The sequence below is a fragment of the Calonectris borealis genome, chromosome 2 (genome assembly GCF_964195595.1).
Source record: "Calonectris borealis chromosome 2, bCalBor7.hap1.2, whole genome shotgun sequence".
NCBI lineage: Eukaryota > Metazoa > Chordata > Aves > Procellariiformes > Procellariidae > Calonectris > Calonectris borealis.
Window position 1 is genome coordinate 98617454 of NC_134313.1, and position 20198 is coordinate 98637651.

A 20198-nucleotide genomic window follows, 5' to 3' on the forward strand; every position below is an offset into this window, starting at 1 on the left:
TTAATAATGAAATTAATTAAGTTCAAAGCACAAATCTGAAGTTGAAACAAGCTCCTTCCCTCCCTACTTCAACAAAAGAGAGTATCTGGATTTTTAGACTGGAAGGTTACTGGTGGGTGACAAAGGAGACCTTTGTTCTGCTCTTGGCCACACTTCTTGCTTGCAGGCTGACCTTCTTCAGGCCCCGCTTAAAAAGGGAGTGTAATGATATCGACCTATTTGGCAAAGTGCTTTGAGATCTATCTGTGAAAAAGTGCTGGGGGTGAGTTGCCTTTGCAAACTTTGAATGTTTCACGTTGGTACGCTACCTCAGCTTGGAAAATATTACTTGCTAAATTTGAACAGGTTTTAGTGTTTGTGATTCATTGGCAGGGAATTCCTGACTTCTTTAAGCTCTTCTCTTATTTGTAGGCAGTTGCTGACTAGTTTACTAAATGGGCTGTTCTGAGGCTGTTTGCTACACTTGACATCACTTATCCCTCCGTGGGACTGAGTCACGCACCACCAGGTCTTACACTAGTGTGTGGCAATTAAGATAAGGTAGACAAAGCAAAAAGAAGCAGAAACCCAGCCTTGAGCACAACCTACAGCTTGGCATGGTGGGGTGGGGTGGGTGGGGTGGCAGCTCCATTTCCCCACACCTGGACTCTGTTGGCCTGTGACTCACGGCTGGCTGAGCAGGCAGCAGTGGGACTTCTGGCAGGTCAGAGGCTTGATAACAGCCGAGGACAAAGAGGAGTTGTTATCTGGTGTGCACACAGAAGTACTCTCAGTGCAGACAGGGTATTTGGCACGTAAAATCATGAGCTAAGCACTACATGCAAAAGGTAACTGTAATAGAAGTATACTGAGAGCATTTTTTTCATGGTTACTTCCTTGATTAAATAATCTGAAAACTGTGACAGCTCTTTCCTTAGCAACTTTCCTTTCTCCCATGGCTCCTATTTTAACAATATTCCTATTCCATATTCTGAAAAAAGTGTCTTGTTATTTTGAAGCCTCCTGCAGGGAACAAAGATGCAGTTACAACCTGCTCGTGCTTTCTCATAGATTGATTTAAAACCTTGTACGTGGACACACTGTGGTCTCCACTGGCACTCAGACTGATGTCTTCCATGAAAACACACAGCTGTCCCTTAGTGGGAGATTAGTGATTCAGCAAGATGTCTTTTCATTACTGTTGTTGTTTTCTCACTAATGAAACGGGCTTGTGCTGTCAATTACATTACAAATCATGTAATGTAATGACTTGGTACTTTTTTTGTTTTTAAGAAAATGTAGCTCTAAGTTTTAAAGTTTTATTCAGTCTGGTTATTTCATGGCTTCAGAATTTCATAGAATCATAGAATAGTTTGGGTTGGAAGGGACCTTCAAAGGTCATCTAGTCCAACCCCCCTGCCATGGGCAGGGACATCTCCAACTAGAGCAGGTTGCTCAGAGCCCCGTCCAACCTGACCTTGAATGTTTCCAGGGATGGGGCACCTACCACCTCTCTGAGCAATCTGTGCCAGTGTTTCACCACCCTCATTGTAAAAAATGTCTTCCTTATAGCTAGTCTAAATCTACCCTCTTTTAGTTTAAAATCATTACCCTTTGTTCTGTCGCAACAGGCCCTGCTAAAAAGTTTGTCTCCATCTTTCTTATAAGCCCCCTTTAAGTACTGAGAGGCCACAATAAGGTCTCCCCGAAGCCTTCTCTTCTCCAGGCTGAACAACCCCAACTCTCTCAGCCTTTCCTCATAGGAGAGGCTTGCAACCCTCCTCTGGACCCTCTCCAACAGGTCCATGTCTTTCTTGTGCTGAGGGGTCCAGAGCTGGATGCAGGACTCCAGATGGGGTCTCACCAGAGCAGAGGGGCAGAATCACCTCCCTCGACCTGCTGGCCGCGCTTCTTGTGATGCAGCCCAGGATACGGCCTTCTGGGCTGCGAGCGCATGTTGTCGGCTCATGTCCAGCTTTTCATCCACCAATTTGTTGTCCAAGTCCCTAGTTACTGGAGCTGTAGATAAAGACTTGAAAATCTGAATCTCTTAAAGCTCAGGAACATGACAGAAAATAACCCCCAAAAGGTCACACACAGTTTGTTTCTGTGGGAGAGGAGAAGGTGAGGAGGAGGAGATAAAAAAGCTGGCATGGGGTGTTTGCAGCTAACACTGCTGTCAGCAGGGCTGCTGGCACTGTGTGGCTCTTGAGGCTCTTTGGAAAGTTTTCTCTGTTTAGCCTCTGAGTCTGAATTCTTCCAGCCTTGTTTAGTCTTTCTGGGCTCCCTTAAAGGTCAGCTGAGAGAAATTGAATTGGCTTTTCCAGAGGGAGCTGCTGCTCCTCTCTCTCTGTTTGGCAATGCAGGGAAAGTGTCTAAAGCATGGTGGTGTGAGAGAAATTAGCTGCTTCTGCTTTCTCCCTTCCCCTGTAGTAAATTTTGTTCCCTGAATGAATGAGCCAGACTTAGTACCAATTTTATTCCCAACAGTCCTTGATACGCAATCTAAAAAAACCTCAAAACCCACACATATCCCTCGCAGCCCCCAGCTTTTTCTGGAGCTGATGAAAAACAGAGCTGATGTCATGCACTATTTTTATACAGTGATGTCTAAAATACTTGATTTTTGTAATAGTGAATGACTGCTCTATACTTGTAAGTAAATTATTTCAATTTTATTGTTTCCATTTATGTAAACTGACAAATATCAGAGCTGAAGTCAGGTGGAGCAAATCTTTTTCTTTTTTTAAAATTACTTTCAAGTTCTTAAGCCCCACTTCCACCCCTGTTCTCTTCCCCCAAGTCACCTCCAACAGCAAACACCAGAGTAACACCTGCCAGAGATGGGCTGAGCTCTCGAGACAGAGGCCTTTTGTCTCAAAATAAGAGCAGGTGAGTAATTGCATGCTTACAGCCCTGGACCTGAGCGGTGAGTGCTGCAGCAAAGGTGACACATTCATTTGCAGTCCCTGGAGGCAGACGCCGTGGTCCTGTCGGCCCCGCATCCTTGTGCTGTCCTAGCAGCTGTGATAAGCCACCACAGCTTCACGGAGAAGTTCCTGAGGTGGTGGCAGAGAGAGTGAGAGCCTAAATGTCCAACTTCGATGTACGATGAATAGTTGTCATTAGCCATGTCAGATATAGACTGGCTGTTTTTCCAGCTTCTGGTTTTCTTCTCCTTCGGTGCTGCTGAAGTGTTTGGGCAGCCAGTCTGTTCCCTGTCAGCTCCCACTGTTACTTTTTTCCTTGAAAGTAATATTAAAAGTGCTTGGGTTTTGGTTGAGGTGTTTTTTTTGGTATCAAAGAGTAGCCCAGCGTGCAGAGTCTTGCCTGCTGGGTTAACATTTCTGCCAGCAAAGTCACTGCTCCTGTCATGCACTTGACATCCTCTTGCTACTCACTAGCAACCCAGGTGGGCACAGCGCAGCCTTTGTCTCGGAGCCGTCCATTAGAGTAAAGTGTGTTTTTTGGCAATTCAGGCAATTGCTAATCTGCAAAATAGAAAAATAGAAGTTCACTAAATGGAGCACAGGATGCTGCTGAATACAGAGATGTTTTAAAAAAGAAACTGTTTAATGAAAGCGGTACAGATCCTCTTCATCTTTGCTTTCTAAAAATCCAATCAAGGAAATTAAAAATGTTTCAGGTTTTATTCAGGCCCTACTTTAAGAGCATAGAATCATAGAATCATTAAGGTTGGAAAAGACGTCTAAGGTCATTGAGTCCAACCGTCAACCCAACACCACCATGCCCACTACACCATGTCCCTAAGCGCCTCATCTACACGTCTTTTAAATACTTCCAGGGATGGGGACTCAACCTCTTCCCTGGGCAGCCTGTTCCAAGGCCTGACCACTCTTTCAGTAATGAAATTTCTCCTAATGTCCAATCTAAACCTCCCCTGGCACAACTTGAGGCCGTTTCCTCTCATCCTATCGCTAGTTACTTGGCAGAAGAGACCAACACCCACCTCGCTACAACCTCCTTTCAGGTAGTTGTAGAGCGCGATGAGGTCTCCCCTCAGCCTCCTCTTCTCCAGGCTAAACAACCCCAGTTCCCTCAGCCGCTCCTCACAAGACTTGTGCTCCAGGCCCTTCACCAGCTTCGTTGCCCTTCTCTGGACACGCTCCAGCACCTCCATGTCCTTCTTGTAGTGAGGGGCCCAAAACTGAACACAGGATTCGAGGTGCGGCCTCACCAGTGCCGAGTACAGGGGCACCATCACCTCCCTGCTCCTGCTGGCCACACTATTTCTGATACAGGCCAGGATGCCGTTGGCCTTCTTGGCCACCTGGGCACACTGCCGGCTCATGTTCAGCCGGCTGTCAACCAGCACCCCCAGGTCCTTTTCCTCTGGGCAGCCTTCCAGCCACTCTTCCCCAAGCCTGTAGCGTTGCCTGGGGTTGTTGTGACCCAAGTGCAGGACCCGGCACTTGGCCTTGTTGAACCTCATACAGTTGGCCTCGGCCCATCGATCCAGCCTGTCCATCTGCCTTACCTGGGGGAAACAGGTGTGACTAAGGTAGTAGACAAAGGGCTCTTTTCCAAAAGGATTCAGATACCTAATGTCAGTTTGAGATGCTTCTGTCTAAACACAGATCCCCAAAACCTCTTTGCTGTCCTAGGGGACCTGAAAACCTAACTCCAGGCCTCAGCAGTTATATCAGAGCTCTGCAAGAAATGGTGGTGGCTGCTTTTTATCCACTCATTTTTGAAAGGGGAGATAAAAACATTCATATCTCTTTACTGCCCAAGGACATTTGACTTCGTATGTCTCACTTCCCCAGAGAATGTCCTAAGCAGCTAACTAGAGAGTATCCTGAAGTGGTGCTCTCTTTGTTACAACTCTTCCTGGCTTAAAGTAATTACATGTCTCATTATGAAGGTACAGACACACACGAAAGACTGACTCTGCCTGTGTGGCGGTTAAATACTCGTTGTAGGCCCCAGTTCTTACTCCAAGGATGTTAAGGTTTATTCATATATTTATTTATATAAGTCTAGTATTCAGTGAATTGTTCAGTTCAGAAAGGAACAAAGCTTATTGAATCTTCATAAAAGCTTGTATTAATTCAGATCCAATATTTCGGACCATTATACATACACAAACACACGGACTCTAAAAGCCAAACTCCATGATATTTAACTGAGGAAAACATTTTGCAGACAGCCGTGTTCCACTGCAAAGCAAGTGCTGGCAGTAAGCACCAGCCTGCATAATGGAAAGGAAGTACTCTTGGTGCCTGCCCATAAGCAGGTGCAGCAGCAGACTGGGATGTTTTCATACACACAGTGTCATACTTCTCTGTTACATCTGCATCATTTGAAGAAAAATAAAAGGACAATCTTCTCATTGCCATCTTCTCTGCTTCCAGCTTTCTGAATTATTTTCACTGATTTCATGGCAGGAAATGCTAATCCTGTGTTGCAATATGTAGCCCAGGCCTGGAATAGTAATTGCATCTTAAATACTCAAGGTAGAAAACATACTCCATTCACTTCTTGCCACCTAAAGGGTCACGTTAATCAACTTTTTATCAGTATCATCTTCAAAGCATTCTCAAATTGGTATTATATAATATATGCTTTTCTACTGTTTTTTCAATATCATTTTGTCTGACTGCTATTACACCATCTGCCTCTGGAGTACAAATAATTGCCACAAACCTGCACCATTCTTGCATATCTGTGGAAAAGTAGTCACCGAAGCAGCTGCTGAAATCCTCGGCCGCTAAGACGAGCGTGCTGAACTTGCTTCAGACAACACTGGGGAGACTGCCTCCATCCCCCCCCAGCTGTGGGCCAGGGAAGGGGGAATCCAGTCTGGGAGAAATGGAAACAACCTCAGAGGGTTTAAACAGTTTTGTCCACTGAGGCTGAAGGAAGAAAAAGATGAATCATCATCAGGGGACAAGAGGGGTCTGCAGACCCAAGGTTTATGTGATTTACACAATCTGTCACGTGTCCCATGGTACGTGGCAAAACACTATTCAGAAGATGCAGTCTGAAGTTGCTGCTTTTTGTTCTTGACCACATCTTGGCTCCTGGAAAGGTGGTTTTTGCATTTCTAGTTGGACCTGCTAAGAAAATACAGTCCATCGGACAGGTTGTTGTAACCTGAAGAGCCAGGACAAGCATAGGGTAAGTTGTGCAATTTCAGCCCAGTGCAATTTCACTATGGATTTACTAAGGCAGTTACTTCCCTCTCAGGAGTTTGTCCTTTTGAATGCCCAAACGTACCCTCAAAATCTTTGTCCTTCATGGGCATCTTGCACCTGAGATTTGCCTCCTCTGTGTATGTTGTTTTGATGGAGCTGGGCATAAACCTGCATGATGTGGCTGCCCTTATTTCTCTCTCCCTTCGAGATTCAGCAGCTGTTTTTATGAAGAGCCAACCTTTTTCCTGTTTCCAAGTCTAGCCTTTCTGCCTTGGAGAAGTGCCCTCTCCTCATAGCCATGCCACCTTCCTCAGAGTGTTTATGTCCTCTCCCCAGGAAAGGATTACAAATTATGGTGTGAATGCATTTTTTAAAACACACGACCTCTTATTAGACAGTGTTTTTAAGTAAAACAGCAGGTGAGCTTGTTAACTCCATCTGCCACTCTTCTCATGGAGTATACGTTTTTGAACAAACTTTGATATCCCCTACTAAATTAAAGAAGGGTTGTTTTCAACAGGAATACCCTGAGTATAATCATGATATACATATGTGCCCTTTTTGTAAAAAAAAACCCAATAACTACCATCTGCCACTTTCTTAGTAAACATTGTGATATTATGTCATGAACTCAATTACGCAGACCACTGGGGTGTGGACAACCGGTTGCTGCTTTTTAAAAATAAGTGGTGAAATAAAGCTTTGCTTTAGGTGCAGCAAATCCATTACTGAATGTTCGTCAAAGAGAACAGGCTCATTTCAGCCAGCTGTGCATGTTCCCTTACGTCAGCAGGAAACTGCCTGGGCACGACTAGCTTGTTTCTTACTGACTCGTGTAATTATAGGCAGGGTTAATAAACGGCACCAGTTATTGTGAAGGCTACCCCAAACCCTTATTCTGCATTCTGCTGTCTGTCTTTGGCCAAGCCTGTTGAGAAATGATACCTTTCACCAGATCCGCTTTTTGGCCAAATGTTCTCTGTGGCAGGGGACGCATGTCTCGGGCTTGGTTTTAGAAATAGATTCATTTCTTTAGAAAAATGCCAGCCTGAAGGGCTGAGACACTGCTAGTACAGGGGAGAAAAAGGAGGCAAAAGAGAATTTTTTCCACATGAGGAGAAAATTTGGTGACCCCCTTGAGATCTGAGATCTTGAGATCCCGCTGGGGGAGATCAGAAGGAAAGTGGGACTCAGAACTGGTGGAAAAGTGCTTAAATTCACTGAGCAAAGGCTTTGGACAGAGATAGAAGAGCACGTGAGAAGAAAGGCAGAAAAATGGCAAAAAAATTCAACAAGCATTTAAGGAGTAGGGTGGAGGTCCCTCCTCCCTCTCCCCCAGCTCTTAAGAAATCACAATTTGTTCATTAAAGAAATGGTGGAAGCTTGAAAGCTAAGAACTCCAAGGTTAAGAGATGCTTGTTTTAGTTGAGCCTTTTTAGATATAAACAATTAGAAACAGTTCTTAATTGTACACTAGGTGTGATCATGCAGTGAGCAACATCTGCTAACTGAGTGAGGAAAGCATCTTTTAGGAAGAGAAACAAATTACAAGTCTAGAGGCAATCTGTATTGCAAATCTAAGAGAACAATCATGGTTATGATTCCTAATTTATTGCTCACGGGGCATTGAGTCATCTTCTCTGGAAAACCTACAGAAATCTACTGTGTTACACCAGGTATTATTCAGAAACAAATTTCATCCTTTTTCAAATGGATTCTGTTTCAGCCTGACACTTCAGGAATCTTTAAATATCTATGTACTTGCCTTATTTTACATTAATAGAACATATGGGTCAGACTCCTATCATCCTGCTTCAGTCTTAGTTGTAAATTGATGTTAGGTTGATACACCTGAAATGACTCCTGGGAAGTTTTAATACCTTCTTTCTCTCTTTGCATTTTGGCCTGTCTTCTTTCCCCTCCCTACCCAAACTGACCTGCTGTCTCTTACTGATATTTGGAGCAGCTGATGTGGGTGGAAGGAAACCCCGCTGTGATAGTAGGGGCCAAACTGTTGTGATGCATACAGCAAAACTCCTATTGACTTCAGTGGAAGAAGGATCAGTCCAGAGAGGCTGTCTCTCTTCTTTTTTGTTGTGTTTTTTTTTTGGGGGGGGGGTTGGTTTGGTGTGGTTTTTTTTTGGTTGGTTGGTTTTGAGTTTCTTTTTGGTCAAAATGTAATAACATGCTGTGGATATGTATCTATTGCATTCAGTAAGACACAAATAGAGAGCTTTATAAGGTTCCCATGACCTGTTTATTATTCAGGAGGTGTCTGTGTTTGATGTGGTGGGCACATTGTGCCTGATTTGTTACACCTGAATCAGGTTCTCAGCTGAAATCCACTGGTGCAAAACTGCAGCCCATTGTATTAAGCAGACTGGTCTCTGGGCAGGTTCATTGTGTGTAAATGATATGTATCCCTCTGGCTGAGTAAGACCTTGATGAACTTGTATCAAAGGATTTTCTGAATGTTTTAGGAGCATGCTGTGAGTTATATGGAGCAGGTGTGAGTGCCAGAGGAAGGCGGGGTTGGTGTCACACTTCACAGCTGAAAGCCACCCACCATCAAGGCTGCTTTTCATGTGCTCTGCCAACATGAACCCTACTGGAAACAGAAGGTCCTCTGAGCCTATATGGTAAGCCTGAAGGGACAGAGCAGGCTTTTGAGGGAGGAAATCAAAAACATTGGAAAAATTCCTGCTTCAAATCAAGGTAATTTTTAATGACTTGTAGGTCAAGACTAGACTGAAGAAAAAACATCATGATTTACAGAAATCCTCTCCCTTGCCTTCAAAGTAAGTAGGGCACTTTCCAGGTCAAATCAGTTGCATCAGTCCACTGCAGCAAAACAGAGGAAGACTTTGTAGAGGGAGCTGGTTACAAATCTAGTACTGTGGTGCTGCCTTCTGTGAGAAGGGGGTATGTGGTTTCGTGTCAGGTTGTACCATGTTACAGGCAGTGAGAGAGAGTCCTTTAGGGTGGCAAGCAATTGTCTTGACTGGGAAACAGGACCATGCTGCGTGCCCTCTTTTTCCCCCAAGGAAACAGCAATACTTGGATTTGACCCTTTTTGTGCTGTAGGTGTTGGGTTAAAGCTACCTAATGCCTGGACTCTTTCCTCCTGGAGATACAATGTTTGATAATGCCCTAAGGCTACAGGTAGAATGCCCTAAAAGGGACAGCCTGTGGCTTTGCTTCCAGCAAAATTCACGAGCCACTGCAACTGACAGAGCTTTTGTAGATGTGGGGAAAGAAGTGTTTAAGGGTTGATGAAACTTTCTTTTAACAAAGCAATTTTGGATGGCTCCTAGCGGTTAGGGAATGCTTACATTTTATGCATTCAATAATATCAACCGGCAAGTTATTCTTGTCACTGTGTTTCCTGGGGCACCGATTTCTTAATTGTTGTTCTTCTGATAATGCTCCTGTGTATCTAGCGTTAGATGCTGCAGAAGAGACACCTAAGCCTACAGTAGAAAATCCAGTGTACTTGATGGAGACTGTATCTCTGGTCCAGTATGGGATAAACCTGAATCATGAAGTAACAGGTATCCATGCTCTATGAGCTGCTCTGGTTAAGTGTTTGGATTTTGTATCAATTTGTTTGTTTTTTAAACTGAGTTGGCTGTTCGCTATTGATTGTCCCTTGAGGAAAGGAAGCCCTTGAGGAAAGGAAGCCCCAGGAAAATGCTGCCATGGAAGGTTTCTCTGCTGTAGTCCCAGTAAATTAAAATGGAGGCCCTTCACCATGAAAATGTTGTGCCTCCAGGAAGAAGTTTCACTAGTTAAATCTGACCAATTCCAGCATGTTTTGGTATGCAGGTCTCTGCCTTGAAGGGAGTTAGGAATGGGGGATGCCTAGAGCGGTTCTGATGTAATGTTTTGTTTTCAGCGATTGGAATTGGGGGTGGGGGAAATAAACAGAAAAATAGCAGTAGTGGGAATATAGTAAGTTACTAAGAGTGGCAAAAGGAGTCTGAAAGACTGCCATACAAAGCAGACTTCCTGAAAAGCTAGGTAATTTCTTCACTATGTTGGCACATATCTGAAAAATTTTGTAAGCTTTCTTATATATTTCTGATTACTTAAAAAAATGGGGAAGATGGATTACAATGTTACCCAAAATCAGCATGCTTTATGTGATTTTAAGGCAGTAAAGTTACAAAATTCAGACGTAGTTTGATTTTTTTTTTTTAGAAGATTTTAAACAGTACAATGTGTAATAACAGTTGCTACCTATAAAGGGGGAAGAATATTTTCTGCTAGTTCTAAAATCAAGGGTTATGTTTGCAGAAGTGACCTTGGTTAAGGCTTTGCATTTCAAAGCTGTAATCTTCTGAAGTCACATTCCGAATAGAGTTGGGTTCTGTTGGTGTAAACTGTGACGCCTACATGCGCAGCCTCACATGCAACAGTTAATGTTTGAACAAAGCCTTCTGGCTAGATTGAAACCTCTTACAATTAGCAAGTCATTTAAAAAAAAGAATCTTTTCCAGTTTCTCAAAGCCAGTATAAAAACCCCCAAACCTTATTGCTTGAATAATGCAAGAGAAGATCTCAGGTAATGCATTGACATCTGCAAACCAGAGTTAATTAATCTTTACAATACGCTTTTCAGAAATAATCTCCTTTACCATTTCTTGGTGAGTGGGGCTCGCCCACAATCAAGTACTACACTGGCAGCAGAATAGGACAAGAAGTAGAGCTGGGTTAACCAAAACTACTCTTTCACTTCTCTATAGTCTTTATTTGGCAGCTTGCTTTACCCTTTGACTAGAGTCCATTGTGCCATGCATCATCCTCTTATTTGCTCTTTGCAGTCTGGAAATATAATGAAGAATATGCTTACTTCTCTGATTAAAATCCTCCCAGCAGGGCTAATTTGAAAGAACACAATGTCACAATGGAGTCCAGTCAACGAACTAGCAAAAAAGGAGTAAAATAGAGTAGCAATGTTATAGCCATGAACTAGGTATCACTTGGCACCAGTAATAGTCTTGGGATGGTAAGAATGTGGACTAATTGTCCTGGTATTTTATTAAGGAGTTAAGGATAGGGCAGCAGAAAGGACTTTAGGCTGCTGTAAGAAAAAGGTGAGAGTTTTTTCAGGCTAGCATTTGCCAGCCAAATGATCTGCACAGGATTTGTAAGACCATAGGTGAATGCAAAGGAGACTTTGAAAGTAAATGCCTGAGGGAGGGTTAGATGTAAAAAAGCAGAGACAACAGGCTCTTCTTCATTTTTCCTTCTCCTGAGAGGAGTATGTGTGACGTGCCACCTCCACCATCAAATGGGCTTTGTATTTGTTTGCATTATTTTCTACTAGCCCCATCTCTTCCACCAGTCTCCTCCTATGTGAATGCTTTTGGCTGCGCATTTCTACTTTGATGGCAGGAGTAAGAACCGGGAGTGAGGACAGAGAAGACGACTTTTCTTAGCCAGTCTGCTGCATTCTGAAGTTCTTTTAATCTCATGGTTGCCTGGCTATGTCCCTGCTTTCTTTTCTCTTTAAGCATTGAGTGACATTGTCCATGATGGAAATCACAGATGTAGGTTGGTTTAACACCCCTTCCCTCCCGCCTCCACCCATGGTTTATGATTACTTTAGTTAGGTTGGTTTGCTTCTTTTAATATAATAGGTGGCAGGTGCTGATGGCCTAGACTAAGGAAGTGTGATGTAGCTTTAAACATGATTTAGGTCTTCTAGCTAGTCCTTAGGCTAGCAAAGCGTATTCCCTGTTGCATCAACCTAAAAATTAGTTGAAAACTGCAGCTATAAATATCCATCTATCGGAAGCAAAGGGAAAACTAAAACCAGTAATTTGATGCTCTTTTGCTTTATTCTCAAATAAGCTTATTTTTCAGCTGGATATTTCAGATGTAATTCCTTAAATTCTTCCTCTGGACCAGATACCACGGGTTTTACTCACCCTAAATCCTGTTTTGAAAGTAGCTCCAGTGCAGTTAAAGCATTGATTGATAATGGGCACATAGCAAGGCACTGCTTGGAACAAATATGTGTGACAGAAGCAAGGTCTTCTGTATCTGGAGTAAGTGCGTCAACATGCATCTGATATTTTAACAGTGACTAAGTCAAAATGTTGGGGGGTGGGGGGTGAATACAAGCCAGTAAACTATTAGAGAGCCTTCTTCTCCTGAGCATATAATGGAGTCCCCTTCACTCTTTCAACCTCCTTTGGATTCAGCTGGATTAAAGCACTGAACAAATACTGTATAATTGTTTGCCAAGAGTATGATGATCTGTGATGATTATAGGACAGGAGAAATGTGCTGAAATGCCCAATAACCTCCTCACCATCCAGCAATTGTACTGGTACAGCACAGAGTATAACTGAAATGCTGGTTAATAAAACTGTTAATGAGGTAATTCTAAAACTTTTTTCCTACTTTTCTGCTAGGCAGTGTGAGAGGTTCCTAACCATCAGTGGTACAGAGGGGGCTTTACAGGAACGGGGGAGAGGGAAGAGGAAGTCTAGAGAAAAGAGTATAGACATCTGAGCATGGAGTCTTCCCTTGAACCTAAACAAAGATATTTTTTTTTTTTTCCCCTTTTCTTTCCTAGAAATGTGAAAGTTCTAGGATGTAGTTACCTGAAGCATTTTCTCTATTGGCAAGTCTCATCTAAGGAGACTACTGACCTCTTGCTCCTATGGCTGTGCTGCCATATGCCAGCCTCTCACTCTGTCAGTACATCCATCTGTGGTGCTGCATGCTGAATGGTTTCCCCTGCCAAAGGACATGGAAGGCTGCTGACCACCCCCGTGTGCAGCAGCAGATGCTATGTTGAAGAGCTTGACAGGCTTTTCTGGACACAGTCACACAAAACCAGCAGCTGATAATGCAGTGATAGGCCATTCAAGAAAAACCTGAAAGCACCTCTTGGAACTTGCAGTAGAAGCCCTTAGGAGGGCATGGACCTCTGACTTCTGCTTATAGCTGGGTTATGATTTTGGAAAGATCACTTTACTTCCCAAAACACATTCCAGGAGACTATTCTGGTTTCTCTTACCACATTTTCAGAAGTGCAAAATAGCACATTGGGATATCCAGTGTCTCCCCATCCTGCCTTCCCAGCAAGATCCCTATGAATCGTGCTTGTCCCTTCTCTTCCCCTTTTTCAAGAGGTAGAAGCTGTAGATGAGAATGAAAGTTTAGACATGTAAATATTCAGCAAAATTTAATTGCCCTGCAGGAAGAAAACCTGCCTCACTGTCCTTAATTCCTAGCTTCTGTGCACTGACTATAGTCTTTTACAACTTCAATGCGCTTGTCATAGTTACTGTGTGGATTAAACAACCTGTTTGCTAATAAATATTCTAATTGTTCCAAAGTATAAATCGGGGAGGGGGAAGATCATACCTTACAGAACTGTCAAAGGATACGCAAAGCCTTTGATGGCCTCCTGAATAATGTAAAGTATACTTGCATTTTCATTAGAGTAGCGGTCTACTCCTGAGCAAGGTAGAAAGCAATTTGTGCCCTAAGGAAAGGTATGTGACAGACATCTACATTCTTAGGAAGCAACAGTAAGCAGTGCCAGCAATATCCGGTAGATCAAATATTTCTAGGATCTCATGTTACCTGTCTGTGAAATCAAATTGAACCACTGGCTCCCAAGGAACTTGTAATGTGAGTAAAGTTCCCAGCTAAAATACTGCTTTGTAAATCAAACAGCACTAAATGTATATTACGTCTCCTTCATCACTACTGCTAGGTGTCCCAGCATGCAATTGTTAATTCCAGCTGCATTTATTAGTGGGCTCTTAGGCAATGAAACATTCATTCTCCAATGTCATTTGCTGTGCCAGCTGCAAAGTCAATGCAGAATTAGTCACATTTCTATCTATATTTGGTTACTCTACCCAGAGAGATTCTCTTGAGCTCAATACCCTTGTTGCCTTTACTAACTAAATCAAAAAGCAAAATAAAATTTTCTTTCAGCCAAAGTCTACCCTGGCATATGGAGGTTCTTTTCCTTCTGACTAGTAATATAGGATGCATAAGGAAGAGCTTGCTTGTTTCTGGACCTGCTGTACACCTCCAACTCAAGGTGTATATATAGCATGACTTGAAATTTGACTTTTGCTTCCAGTTAATTTGTGGTATGTGGTTGAGTCAGCAGAGGAGTCAAAATGAGTTGCAGCTGGATGATATGGAGGCCAGAGTAAAAGGAGCAAATGGTTGTGCCCAGTGATATACTATGAGAAACAGAAATGAATTCGGATTAAATTCAGGAGATTGGCATTAAAACATCAAAAGGTGCAGGTTATAGGCACTAACTAGAACAGACTTCTGCCAGGCTTGTAGTATTATTGTTAGTAATATGAAGACATGTTTTGGACTACTGACAATATATTAGTGATAATAATTGTGATGTTAATTCTGCAAAGAGCTCATTATTCACACTTGATGCACATCTGGCATCATCTCAAAGGTAAATTTGTAACTTACCACAGAGATCTGCATGATCCTGAGCTTAATGAAAACAAGGCTGATTGATGTAAAACCCAGGCTCTGCAACAGGAAGACATGGAATCAATATGATAAATGGAACAATTTCAGAAATGTACTCTTTTGTTGTTGTTTCTGTTTTCATGAAGGATGACATTTCAGCCTTATGTGGAGAACCTGACTAAAGCCTAGGCAATACTTATAGATCATCTAAGCGCTAGCCCTTTGACTTATTTGGAACACTATCAGAATAGCATGTTTTTGGACTACTCACTCTGGTGTGGAATTTCACCCCTTGGGTTTATATTATCATAGTTCGTTGCAAAAACCTGGTGAAAACTGAGTCTGACTATGACTACGCTCTCCAAATACGCCTCCCTGAAGCTGACTTCTTTGCATTTCTTATCTGGCTACATTTAAAGCTGCTGACACTTTTATGTAAAATTTAGTCCCATCTACTTGAAAGAAAAGACCAAATCTAGCTGTGTTCCGCAGAAAACAAGCACAGCTACTGTAACTTATTTGCCCAGGTGGTCACACAGGTTGATGTTAAGCTTTTCCAATTAGCATCCTAGAACAAAAAGTTTATATGGAAATACATGTTTAAGCACTGAGGATAAGCATCTCCTATTTAATGCCTTGGCAGGGGAAGCTCCGTTGGGCAATTTCGTATTTTGCAAATAGCATAATGTCAATACTGGAGCCTGTTACAGAGTAAAGCAATTGGGGTGTCAGAAACTGGCCTTCCTCTGCAGAGATTCTATATTCCTTTTGGATTATTATTGTATTTATGGTTCAGCCCGTGAAGATCAGAGTGAGCAGAGGTAATGGTGACATTGCAAACCATCGGATCAAACACCAGTATAACTTCCTGCTTAGCAAAAAGAGCATAGAGATTCACCCCTGTGGAGTGCAGAACTGAAGGGATTATCTGCTTTGCTAAATCCCATCCCTGCAATCACCTGACCAAACCAGGTTCACCTCATGCACCAGAGCCTACAAAACATCTCCCAGCACCTCGTAGCAACTGTAAGGTCTGTAGTGAAAGATGAAACGTAACATCATGTACACCAGCTGAGGACCTGTTCCTTTCCCTCTGCCTGCCTCCCTTTTCTGGGTCTTTTAAGATCTAACACTTTGTTCTTACAGAGTCTGGATATGATTAGCTTTTGCCACATTGTGGCACCAGTGCCAAAGTAGCAATAGTCTGTGCTGCACACTGAAAAACAATGTGAAGGGGACTAAGCTTAAATATCTCTAAATAAAATTCTAACGCAAAAGAATAGTCTTCATCTTTTATAAAGTACTGAACATAAATAGGGTAATATTGGCCTTGATCCAAAAGTCACAAGGTGCTTTAGTTACACGGCTTAATGTTCCTGACGAATTTTCTACGTCGGACATCTGTATGGCAGTGTTAGGTCAACCAAGCTAAGGTTGTTATTCTAAGTACAGGGTGAAAAAACTAACCATGACCTGGATTATAAAAAGTTGACATTAAAGGTCTGCTGCTCCTTGTAAAGAGCGTGGTTTTGTAATTTAAAGAAATCTGATCTCCTGAAAGTGCCCTGCTGGGCCTGCAGCTGACATCATGTTTGTCTGGGCTTTAACAGATTCAACAGGACTAGTATGATTAAAGCAACTTTCAGCTCCCTGTATTTTTGGAATAGAGCTGTGGAAAAGACACTTGGAGTTAAAGATGACAGCTCCCTGGAGATCTTGACTTCACCAGCTTCATTAGAAATTAAATTACAAAATTTAAAGCTATAGCTGAATAGGATCCAAAGTTTATTTGTGATTCCTTGGTTACCTGTGAAAAATCAGTTATCTTTTTTAGCTGTGGTCATTTAGAATCAGTGTGAAAGGTATGTGCCCAGGAGCAAGTAAACTAAGATTTCATTCATAGCCTCTAATTTAACCTGCTGTAACTGGCTGTGCATGGATTCTTACCCAGCTATAAACACATGGCAGCTACCTCTCAGCAACAAATTCATGGTGAGACAGGGTAATAAGACATTGTCCTTGCTCTGTGCTGATTAAATAAAGAGCAGAGTTTCAACTCTGTAACTGCACTGTTGACGTTTTATCACAGCCCTCATCGAGAAGACTATCTTGGAAGGTCCAGAGGGAAACAAGTGCATGTAACTGCCACATATGCAAATAGAACAATTGTATGTATCAATGAGATAATTCTTATATACAAAGGTCAGCAGGTAGGTGCCAGCTGCACTACATTTGTACACAGAATGTTATCTATAATGTAGACAGGTATATTTCTGCCTTGAGTCCTGCTTTAAAGCAATTTTCTTTTTTTGCATTCTTTTAACAATATTGGTTTTCAGTTATGTTAGGGAATTTCTGTATCTTTGCCTTTCACTGCAACTGCTTATCTTGATCTGCTTGAACTCCTTATCTTGATCATCACAGCTCCCATCACTAACATTACATTTTGTCAAGAAACCATCCTGGAAAACTACTCTGTTACCTTACAAAAGAGCATTGGATGTAATTCACCACTGTGAGGCATCTGGTCTTGCCTATGTTATTCACTAATCAGATCTCAGGTCAGTCTGAAAATTTGAGTCATGTTCTAGCCTTGCACTGATCTCTTCATTTAGCAGTGAATTTCTCTTCTTAGAAATCCCTTCAAAACTGTAAAATAGAAATTACAATATAATCAGCAAGCCCCTGGCATAAAAACCAGACTGTACTTGCAGAAGTCAAAATAGAAGTAATACAGCCAAAAAGACACTATGACCAAAGCACCATCCACTATAAACTACTTTATTTTAGGAATAGACTAAATTTCCAGCTAAAAGATGCTTGAACTTACTCTAGACTTTAAGATCCTCTGCATGCTTTCAGATGCAGGAGGAGGGAGTGAGTTGCCTCTAAGCATTTAGAAGCAAATGAGCTGAAAGTGATAGGTTCAAAAAGTGTTCTGCATGGCTACGGAAAATTGCAGGGAGGACTCCAGCCAAAAGGAAGGCAACCAGCAACATTAAGGTACATCTTCAGCGTGCACTTTAGCCTGGGCAAGCCTTGCAGTTATCAAGTTTCCAGTACTGTGCCATGCAGACTGGAAAGAAGGGTGGGTGAAGGCGGGACAGCTGTAAGTCTTGGGCAACCCTCCAGAAGAGCTCTGGCAGAAGTGGCTGCTGGTGGACAGCGTTGAATCATTGCACCCTGGCGGCACAGTTCTCTTCAGCTAACGCCATCCGGTTTCTGAGCAGCGCTGGTTTCCTTTGGTAGCTCTGGCTGCAGGAAGGTTGCAGCCACTCACTCCAACTTCCTCCCCAGACAGACAGTCTGTCTGGAAGGCTCCGTGCCAGGGTTCATGCTGGCACAGGGGTTCAGCCCCTAGTTAGGAGGATTTTGTTACTAACGCATTTGTAATACTGATGATGTTAGTACGTACAGTACTGTCATGCTTTTTACGGAAACTGTATTTGTTTGCTCCTACATGAACAAGTAGAAACAGAACGGGTATTTTTTTCATGTTATGTAGTGAGAAGTGAAAACCAACACTTAAAACCTTTTCCCTAACGTCCTGACCCACTGTGCTGCTTTACCCGTAGAGGCTGATAGAAACAGAGAACTTGGACCAACGTGCGTTTCTCCTCATTTTGCAAACTGACCAAGTTCCTCTTTCCGATGCGAGGTAATACGTGGTAAGACCAAACTGTGAGCTAATCCCCTGTTCTGGAATCTGACTGACAAAGGAGTAGAGTAGTGAGACATTTTCCTTTTGTAATCTCTTTAAGTAAACGAAATTAATCCTCTTCTTGGCCAGTTTTAAAGATCAAGTCGTAAAAGCCTGGAATAGTTCTGTTGTATACATTTCCCTTGGAAAGTGTCTGCTTCGTCTTTTCTTTTTGTTAATCAGGTCTGAGACCCTCATTAGAGAATAGTTTATTCCCAGCTTTAGTTAATATTTTTCAAATGTGCTGTATTTGTATACATTAACGCCTGCTCTCTCAGCTCTCAAAGATTACCTGAGGACAGGACAGCTAACGTCTACCTGAAACCTGTCAGATTTTTTCCTGATGTCAGAGTACAGACAGGAAAATTATCTGTAGAAAATAACTTATCACATTAGTTGTGGTCCTTTCCCTTTTGCAAGACTATTCTTGATTTTGTGGTTTGTCTTTTTTTTTTCCTGAGTAGCGGATTGTTTAAAAGCAGGTTCATTATTCAGTGCACATTGCAAGCAAACCTGCTTAAATTTTGATCTCTTTGAGAAGATTGTTCACCTTATGTATTCAGTTTTTTTAATAATTTCTGTGATGACCGCCACCTGCATGCACTAATTCTACTGTATTGTTTCTGTTCCTTACCAAGCAAACAGAAGGTAAGGAAAATGTTTGTGAGATGGTCTTTGTCATCTTATCAGGACTTGAATTATTTTTAGGGCAGGGCCATAGCAACTGGTGCAGTTAAAAGCTAACATCGTGTAAGCTGGGAGTACTTACTTACGAGAAGTGGGCCCATGTGAATCTCGTGACGTTCAACAAGGCCAAGTGCAAGGTCCTGCACCTGGGTCGGGGCAACCCCCAGTATCAGTACAGGCTGGGGGATGAAGGGATTGAGAGCAGCCCTGCCGAGAAGGACTTGGGGGTACTGGTGGATGAAAAGCTGGACATGAGCCGACAACGTGCGCTCGCAGCCCAGAAGGCCAACTGTATCCTGGGCTGCATCAAAAGAAGCGTTGGCCAACAGGTCAAGGGAGGTGATTCTGCCCCTCTGCTCTGGTGAGACCCCACCCGGAGTCCCGCATCCAGCTCTGGAGCCCTCAGCACAAGACATGGACCTGTCGGAGCAGGTCCAGAGAAGGGCCACAAAAATGATCAGGGGGATGGAACGCCTCTCCTGTGAAGAAAGGCTGAGAGAGTTGGGATTGTTCAGGCTGGAGAAGAGAAGGCTTCGGGGAGACCTTATTGCAGCCTTTCAGTACTTAAAGGGGGCTTATAAGGAAGATGGGGACAGACTTTTTAGCAGGGCCTGTTGCGACAGGACAAGGGGGAATGCTTTTAAACTAAAAGAGGGTAGATTTAGATGAGCTATAAGGAAGACATTTTTTACAATGAGGGTGGTGAAACACTGGCACAGGTTGCCCAGAGAGGTGGTAGGTGCCCCATCCCTGGAAACATTCGAGGTCAGGTTGGACGGGGCTCTGAGCAACCTGATCTAGTTGAAGATGTCCCTGCCCATGGCAGGGGGGTTGGACTACATGACCTTGAAAGGTCCCTTCCAACCCAAACTATTCTATGATTCTGATTCTATGACTCTTTTCCCCTGTTCTTAAGACCATTGAGTATCATGACAGCCCCTGGACAGGATGTTAAATATTGGCTTGATCAAGTACTTCACTTTTTTTTTCCCACTTAGGTTTTTTAATCAGCTAGAGCTTACAAATCTAGTAAATCAAATATTTCTCCTACCGGTGGTATTAAATTGCCTGCAAAGCACTGTGGGCAGGTAGCCAGAACAATAACAAAGCTTCCTTGAAAGTATTTATCTTTGGCAATACTTTATACTTCTCATTGCTGTCTATCTGAATCTTTCAGTGTATTTTAAACTGTTAGT